The sequence below is a fragment of the Pelodiscus sinensis genome, chromosome 32 (genome assembly GCF_052426305.1).
Source record: "Pelodiscus sinensis isolate ZL-2025 chromosome 32, ASM5242630v1, whole genome shotgun sequence".
In the NCBI taxonomy this organism is placed as follows: domain Eukaryota; kingdom Metazoa; phylum Chordata; order Testudines; family Trionychidae; genus Pelodiscus; species Pelodiscus sinensis.
Window position 1 is genome coordinate 3,964,709 of NC_143083.1, and position 8,624 is coordinate 3,973,332.

An 8,624-nucleotide genomic window follows, 5' to 3' on the forward strand; every position below is an offset into this window, starting at 1 on the left:
TGAGCTTTGCCTGCAGGGGGTTGGCCACAGAGGGGTGCTCCGTTAACGATGCAGCATCAGGCTAATGGGTGCTGCCCAGGGGGAGGGGCGGCTCATTCAGGCCTCGTTCACTCCTCGGCGGGGGGGGGGGGGTTAGGGTTAGGGGGCTTTCGCTTGTTTTACCAAGTGGGAGTTGCAGAGACAGTTAAGCATCCAACGCTTGTGAAGGAACTAAGGAACGCTCTCCCGTCCATCGCCTGCCGACAGAGGGCACGAGCGGCGGGGGGGGGGGGTGATGCCTGGGAAGGAGTTGGGGGGGAAGGTCCCTTAGGGGCTTGGACAGCACGGGCGGGGGGGGTGATGCCTGGGAAGGAGTTGGGGGGGAAGGTCCCTTAGGGGCTTGGACAGCACGGGCGGGGGGGGTGATGCCTGGGAAGGAGTTGGGGGGGAAGGTCCCTTAGGGGCTTGGACAGCACGGGCGGGGGGGGTGATGCCTGGGAAGGAGTTGGGGGGGGGAGGTCCCTTAGGGGCTTGGACAGCACGGGCGGGGGGGGTGATGCCTGGGAAGGAGTTGGGGGGGGGAGGTCCCTTAGGGGCTTGGACAGCACGGGCGGGGGGGTGATGCCTGGGAAGGAGTTGGGGGGGAAGGTCCCTTAGGGGCTTGGACACGTCTGCACAAAACGCTTCAGTCTGCAAAACGTCTGCTGCTCAGACAGCGCGGTTCTGTCCATGGGATGGTTCGGGGCAGCTGCCCCAGCCCTGCACTTTTGGGGGCCCTGCGGCAGCCGCCCCAACCGCCCTATGGATGGGTGGGACCCAAAGGATTACGGGGGCCTGGCGTGGGATGGCAGCCGGGGTTGCTCCCCCTTTCCTCCCCCCACACACAGCACCTGGGTGATGGGATTCGGAGGGGCTGGGCGGCTGGCTCCGCTCTGCCCCACTGCGTCACCCTCTCCCTGCCGGCTGCGCTCGGCTTCTCGGCATCTCCAGGAAAACGGGGCCCAGCGGGCTGGGAGGGGGGCACGATGAAGCGGAGCAAGCTCCTGGGCCCCCCCCCCAGCTCCCGTCTAGTAAGTGCCAGGGCGGGGGGGTGAACCCTCTGGCCCTAGCCAAGCCTCATAATTCCTCACGCCACACTGCTCGGGGCAGGGAGCAAAGGGGTGGAGCAGAAGCGGGGCTTGGGGAAGCCGTGGGAGGGGCTTGGAGAAGCGGTGGGAGGGGCTTGGAGAAGGGGTGGGAGGGGCTTGGGGCAGGGGTGGGCTGGGGCAATGCCTGCAGTGTGGGGCGGAGCCCTGACCCACGAAAGTTTTGGCGTGGACAAGGCCTCGTGGGTGGGGGACGCGCTTCGGCTGACAAAGCTCCTTGGGGCAGCTGTTAATAACATCAGCAGGAGAAAACCGATGCAGATGAAAACCAGTGAAACCTGGGAACCCTGCGAACAGCAAAGAAAATGTCTCGTGTGCCACACACAGAATGCTGACTGGCCACATTCGGCCAGAGGTTGCCCACCACTGCCTTACAGCGGCAGTGGAGACATAGCCGGGCCTCAGTTTCCCACCTATGAAACAGGGATGCCTCCCACCCTTGACCTTCCTGGGTGGACTGGACCATCGTATGTACAGCCCAATGGGGCCAGGCAATGCTGGGATACAAATACTACGACAAAAGCTGGGGCCTTTTGACAGCACAGAAGTCACCAGGAACACAGAGCAAAACACAACAGGGCTCTTGAACCATGAGCGGCTGGGGGCACTCACCTGGCTCCATGCCCCCTGCTGCTCCCAGGCACCGCCCCCTGCTGCTCCCATTGGCCATGAATCCAGCCAATGGGAGCAGCAGGGAAAGCCTCCAGCCGAGCAATTTACTTCACCGCCGTTCCCCCAGCACGGAGCCTCTTCCTTCCCCCGCAAGCCGGATCCAGCCCCTGAGGCTCTCCCCAGCCCCGCAGCAGGAAGCCGGCGCTGGCGCTCCAACCTCATGGGGAGCCACAAGGCTGGAGCACCAGCCCAGGCTCCTTGCTGCAGGGGAGGGGAGCTGAGCCCACGGCCAAGGCCATGGCCACAGCTCACACTTTGAGAACCCCTGCGCTAGGGTGCGACGAAATCCCTTCGTGTGCTGGGAAGCGCTTTGTGAGCCTCAGCCAGAAGGTGCTGCAGGGCCGCACGTTACGAACGAATTCGTATTTACTCATCGGTTGTATCCCCGTAGCACCGAGGGGCCCCCCAGGGCCCAGCTCCCCGGGGGCCTGAGTCCTGTACACCCCCCCTCCTCTGCTCCTTGACTCAAGTGCAACTCAACCTCCACGAGGGAGCCGGCGTCTTCGTGACCTGGGGTAACCACAGCGGCAGGGCACAGTTCAGAGGGCAGGTGGGCGGGCAAGGCGGCAGAGGCACCTGGGACAGAGGCCACTCCCGCTGGGCTCCCATTGGTTCAGCTGGGAGGTGGGTTCCTCTTTGGATAACCTGTCTAGGACCAGTGCCAGGGCCAGCTAAGGTGAGGGGCAAAGCTCACGCAGAGCCAGAGGCCTAGCTGGTGTCTCCCAGGCCATGCTAGGCATGCGCACAGCTCTCTGATGGGCGGGGGGGACACACAAAATTGCCTGGCTGCTCTTGGCTACTGCCAGCGTTCCCTGTAAGCTGAGCACTCGGCTGGCCACCCAGGAGAGATTCAGATGCCACCCAGCTGATCAGCAGAGCACTGGCAGCACCTGGCTCTCTCCGTGGTGCACATCCGCACATGCCTCGGCACACAGAACAAAATTTATTCCGCTCATGGACGGAAAAAGTTAGCGGGACCTCTGGCTACCTCCCCTCGCGTTCCTGGTGATGGCGGCGGCCGTGCGAATGCTCTGGAGTCGTGCAGCAGGGAGATGCGGGCTGGCTGAGGGGCAGGTGCCCAGCGGTGGACTCAGAGCGCTGCGATGGATGGTTTGCTGTCACACTGGCGGGATGCAGCTAGCGGGGGTGGCCCCGCATTCGGCACCATCCCGCATTTTCATTAATAATTTGGACAATGGAGTGGGGGGGGGGGGCGCTGAGGAAATCGGTGGATGGCACCGGCCCGGGACAAAGTGGGGAACTGGCTTGAAAGCAGCAAGATGAAATTCAGTAGAGACGGGTGCAAAGTCCTATGCTCAGGAAATGGGCAACATGCATCGAATGCACAAGGACGGGGGGGGCCCACGGCTGACAACGATCTGCAGGCGACAGCGGATCAGGCACTGAGTCCAGGCCAACAATGCGACGCCATTGTGAGAAAGTATCGTTCTGGGGCGAAGGGACAGTCATATTTGTATGCCAGGCACCGGGGCGATATTTCATAGAATTCGAGAACAGCAGAGCTGGAAGGGACCGCGAGAGGCATCAAGTCCAGCCCCTGCCCTCACGGCAGGACCAAGCACCGTCTAGATCATTCCCGACAAGGATCTGTCCAACCTGCTCTTCAATGTCTCCAGCGATGGAGCTTCCACAACCTCCCTGGGCAATTGATTCCAGTGTTTCACCACCCTGATGGGTGGGAAGTTTTTCCTAATGTCCAACCTAAACCTCCCTCGCTGCAATTTACGCCCATTGCTGCTGGTCCTAAAATAACGCGGTGTCCTCGGGGAGTGAGCCTGGAGCCGCTGGCGAGCCGGGTTCCTCCCAGGGAGCTGCAGTGCGGAGCCACAGGGCCCCCTCCCACAAAGTTACCCTGCAACTCTCCCAGCCTTCTTCTGCCCCACCTGCCCTGCCTCCAGCCACCAGTAGCCACCCGCCCCCGCTCCAGCTGCCGCCTTCCCCCTGGAAACAGCCACAGCCCCTTGTGCTGAGAAAACCTCCGCCCGTCTCAGAGCTGACCCCTCGGGCGGGGCCCTGGGGCCAGCTCTGGGCACCCTGGGAAAGAGGCGGCCAATGTGGAGAGTCCGGAGAAGAGCAAGGAAAGATTTCGAAAGCCTGGCCCTCGCGGGACGGTTCAGACCCCACAAACGGGCGTGCTGTGCCAGCCGGGTGCAGATCAGTTCGGGGCTGCTAGAGAGGGTGGCTGCCCGTGTCCACTGACCACAGGACAAGCAGGGCCGGGCTGCAGCAAGAGAGACTTAGCTTAGAGGGTGGGAACAACGTGAACTACAAGGAGAGGTAACAGGCAGCCCAGGAACCTCCGTCCGGGAGGTTTAATGTTGGACAAACACGGGTCAGGTTTGGTCTAAATTTCTGCCTCAGCACAGACGCCCCATTGGGCATGTAACTGACCCCAGCTACAGACCGACTGAACCTGGGCCCGTCAGCCTCCAACATGCAGGGCCCCCCAGCCAAGGAGCCGGGAAAGATAGCGGCTGGGCCATCTGATCCCAGAGGAACAGCTGGTGCAACAGGGGCTCAGGAACCCCGTTCGTCAGGAGCCGCGCGCCCGTGGCCCAGGGGCCGGCAGCCAGGGCGAACCCCGCTGGGCACGAGGACTTTGTTGCCGCCGTGACAGATGGGGAGGAGAGGGCAGCAGAAAAACATTCACCCCAGAGACAACCTCACGGTCACCCCCCCCGCCCCGGGCCAGGCGATGGCATCCAAGCATGTGTCAGTGCACAGGGCAGGTCCATGACTCGAGCGAATCCGCCCCCCTCCCTGGCTGCCAGCGATCCATGTGAGGGCTGGAAACTCGCACAACGCCTGGATCTTGGCAGGCAGCGCGGGGCAGTCGGGTTTCCCCAGCCGCCCGCCCGCGCTCCAGCTGCCTGTTTACTCCAGGGGCTCTGACCCGCTGCTGACGCAGCCGGGGGGTGGAGAGCAGAGCGCACCGTAACGTCCTGTGCTCCAAAAGAGCCCCCCTCACCACCCTTCCTCAGCCGGACGGGCCAGGGCGGGGGAGCTTGGAAGAAGAAGCAGAGCTGAGCTCCTGCCTGGAACACAGTGTGACCTCGAGGAAAGGAAAACACCCCCCCCCCAGCCCAGCGAGTGCATCGAACCTCTTCTGCCAAGACCTGGTTGGAAGGCACGTAGCAGGCGCGGGCAGGGGTCCCTGTTGGTTCGATTGACATCTCCCCTGAAATCACGCTAGTCCCTAGCTCTTCTCACCACCCGGCCAGTCACTGCCCCCTTTGGCAAGGCACTCTGGCTATGTCTAGACCACAAGCCTCTTTCGAAAAAGAGCGTCCAGACTGCAACCAGTACTTTCAAAGAAGCAAGCCGCTTTCTCGAAAGAGAGCAGCCGGGCAGTCCGGATGCTCTCTCTTGCCAAAAGCCCAGTTTGCGTTACACAACGCCTTTTTTCAGAACAGCACTTTCGGGAAAAGGCGTTCTTCCTCGTAAAACGAGGTTTTCCGCCATCGAAAAAACTGCCACGTTCTTTCGATTTAACTTTCAAAAGAACGCCGCAGCAGTCTAGACGCAGGGGAAGTTTTTTCAAAAAAACCCTGTAGTGTAGACACACCCTTTGTGAGCCCCCAATGCCCAGGTCTGCCAACGGGAGTTCCTGGGGAGTCAAAGAGGCCCCGGGCCCTTTAAATCGCCGCTGGAGCATCGTGCCTTGTACGAGTCTGAGGGCTACAGGGGGGCTCCAGATAGCACAGGGGGCTGGCTGCATTTAGCCCGGCCTCTTCTGCCAGAGGTCCCTCCCCTTCTGGGAGCGTGGTGCTGTTCCCCTCCCCCCGTTGGGGCCAACCCAAGCTGTAGGCTCCCCAGATAACGCCCACCGATCTGGGCCCAAGAGACTAGGCCAAGAATACCCAGAAGGCCCATGACAGAGCAAGGAACAGAAGCCGAGTTTCCTGAGTCCTGACCCAGTGTCTCCTTCGCCGGGCCACGCTGTGCTAGGCGCTGTACAGACCGAGACAGTCCCTGCTCCAAGGCGTGCACAGTCCAAGCAAAGCAGACAAAGGCTGGCGGAGACGAAGCAGGACGGGGCTCGCGTACATTTTAGAGAGTCTGTCTGTCTGTCCGTTGCAGAACGCCTCCTAATCCGTAAGCGCGAGGACCGCCACGTTCGGCACACAGCTTCCATTTCTTGTGACAAAGCCAGGGCGGGGTTGGATGGGCCGGGACAAGGGGACGTGCCTGGAATGGGATTGCGGCTCAGAAAACCAAACAGAAAAGAGACAGAATCAAGGCAGGTGAAAGAGCTGCCTGGGGTCGCCTCTGCGCGCTCCCCCCGCCCGTCCAGGGCTGCCCTGGTCCACCCCCCACGAGCCCTTTACTGGTTGCAGAAGGCGTTTCCGAGGCTTCAGCCGCTCTGAGCTCTGCCCAGCTGCCCTGGCCAAAGGCCGGGCTGGACCCAGCAGAGATGCCGTCGGCGTTGGCGGTCTGCTCCACGCACCGCGATAAACGCTTGGGGCAAAACAGGAAACCAAGACCTCTGTCCGGCCAGCCAGGAAACCTGCTTTGGGCACAGCTGGGAGAGCTCCGGGCTGTAGGGAAGGCAGGTCACGGAGTCGTAGCAGCTCTGGCCTGGGGCCGACAGAAGCAGCTGGTTTATTTAGGGCAAGGGCCTAAAATGTCCCAGGGCCCACGTCTGCCAGTCTGCACGGCCTCTGGGCTGCCCTTGTGATCTGGGACCATTGGCCAGCCACTGGGCCCGGTTATGGCTGCGCTAGGCCCAGGGCCGGTGCAAATCAGTCACCCCAGGGGTCGGCCACACGTCTCTGCAGCGCCTCCGCGCCCGGCAGCGGGCTCAGGGAAACCCCCGTCACTTCCCACCCCGCCCCTTCACAGAGCGCCAGCCGGCAACTCCTCATGCCCACCAGTTAGCCATTCTCCTCCCCCCAAAGAACCAACAGCCCCTGCGTGGGGCACCCCGCGAAATCTTACCCCCCTTCCCGGCTCCCTGCAGCGTCCCAGCCCCTCTGCCATCAGACAGCGCCCAGCTCAGCCAGGGGTCTCCCCCAGCCCCACGAGCTCCGCAGCCCCTTCCCACTACCTCCTCCCCCAGAAGGCAGGCCTGGTGGAGTCCCAGCGCACTGCCAGGGGCCCAGCCCGGTAACGCTCCTTCAGAGCGCAGGGGGAGCCCCCGGGGGGGGGGGGTCATGGCAGAGCCCGGATCCATCTCAGCCCCGCTGCTTTGCATATGCAGCACTCCCCCCCCCCCCCCCATGCCTGCATCTTCCACCAAAGAGCCCAAAGTACTTTAGTGGGGACACCAGGTGCATCTCCCCCCCAGCAGCGCCCGGCCAAGGGGATGTCTCCACCCCTGCTGCTGATCCAGCAGCCACAGCAAAAATAAGTCAGGCCATGGGTGGGGAGGGTGGAGCACCTCCCTGCCCACGTGGTGTCGCACCCAAGCCAGCTGCCAACCATTAGGGAACAGCCGAGCCGGAGACGAGCTTTGTTTCAACAGAGGCATTTGTTTACCCATTTATACAGCACAGGCAGAGCTTTATCATAAGGAAGGAGGGGTGAGCGCTGTGTTCTGGTACTGGCTGGCTCAGCGCCAGACCTCAGCAAACCACTCACGTGCCGTGCCTCAGTTTCCCCCACCCGTCAGCAGGGGTAACAATGGCACGAACTGGCGAGTCGGTATCAGCACGACTGCCCCCTACTGGAAGGAACCAGGGCTGGTCTCACCTGGACGTGTCAGGGCCTCTGCAGCTCAGGAAGCACTTGGCCCATGGGACCCCATCCTTTGAAAGCAGGAGGCTGTAGAGTCTGCCCCTGCTGTCTCGTGGTGAGGCCGGGCCATTTGGTAGCAACATTTGCCTTCCTCCCTCGGCGGCTGCCGCCCGGCAGGCTCAGCTCAGAGCTGGGGGGAGGGGGAGACGGGAAGGGCAGAAAGGCAAGGGCTGCATTCACCGTGTGCCACGGCCTTGCCCCGTCCCGTCCCTGCCCACAGCACAACATGTTTTCTTTCTGGTTTTACACAAGCAGCGTGGAATTCTGGGAAACTCGGGAGGCCCAGAAAGGGTCTGAACTTTTGCTCCCAACATCTCTCTCCAGGGATTTCACGGCAGCGCGCCAGCACACACATTCTTCTTTGAAATTGACGTATGGACACAAATCTGCATATTTCCAAGACGCTGTGGACAGAACCCCTCATGTCACCTAGCCCCTGAAACGTCACAACCTGCCAGCTTGGTGTGTCCGATTTTGGTGCATGTATCACTCTCGGATCTGAAGTTAGAGCTGTGGGTGGGGCAGGGGATTTATGGTTTGAAGCATGCAAGGAGGTTGCCAGTTCTCTGCCAACTCAGAATCTGGGTGATCACCTGTAAACAGCCTCCTTGGAGTCTAAGCAGCGGTTAGTCTTAGGAAGACATGTGACACGTCCCCCCCCAGCTAATAGAGTGACCAGGGAATTTCCCACCAAGGGGGGAATGTAGAAATCAAATTCCAGCCCAAAAGGAAATCTACTGAAGATTCAAAGTTTTCCGGCTCTTTGTGTGGCGAGAGATACCCAAGGATACAGCCAGGGAGCCCATAGAGAAAAGATCTTCCCTGCTAGGATGTTTAGCTGAAATAAGAACAGTTTTAGGGTAAGTTTGTAATAAGTTTTAGTTCTGCATTTTCTGTTATTTTAAATTTGTAATCCGCTTTGCTCGGCCTGTTTTCACTCAAATCCTACTGTTTGTACTTAATAAAATCACTGGTATTTTCTGCGTAAATAGTTGTTACCTGGGGGTAGGGTTGCCAGATGGTTTCAACAAAAATACCGGACACACTTGACATGACGTCACAACCGACATT

The 8,624-nt window shown here is 60.9% G+C and overlaps 1 long non-coding RNA gene across 1 annotated transcript; it reads right to left on the bottom strand.

The window, feature by feature from the left end:
* Nucleotides 1–3,251: 3,251 nt before the first annotated feature.
* On the bottom strand, nt 3,252–7,649 carry LOC142819045 (uncharacterized). The gene is made up of 2 exons (XR_012896735.2): nt 7,509–7,649; nt 3,252–6,005 (listed from the first exon to the last, which is right to left on the bottom strand). It is a non-coding gene; the product is annotated as an uncharacterized LOC142819045 (long non-coding RNA).
* Between the last annotated feature and the right edge of the window lie 975 nt (nt 7,650–8,624).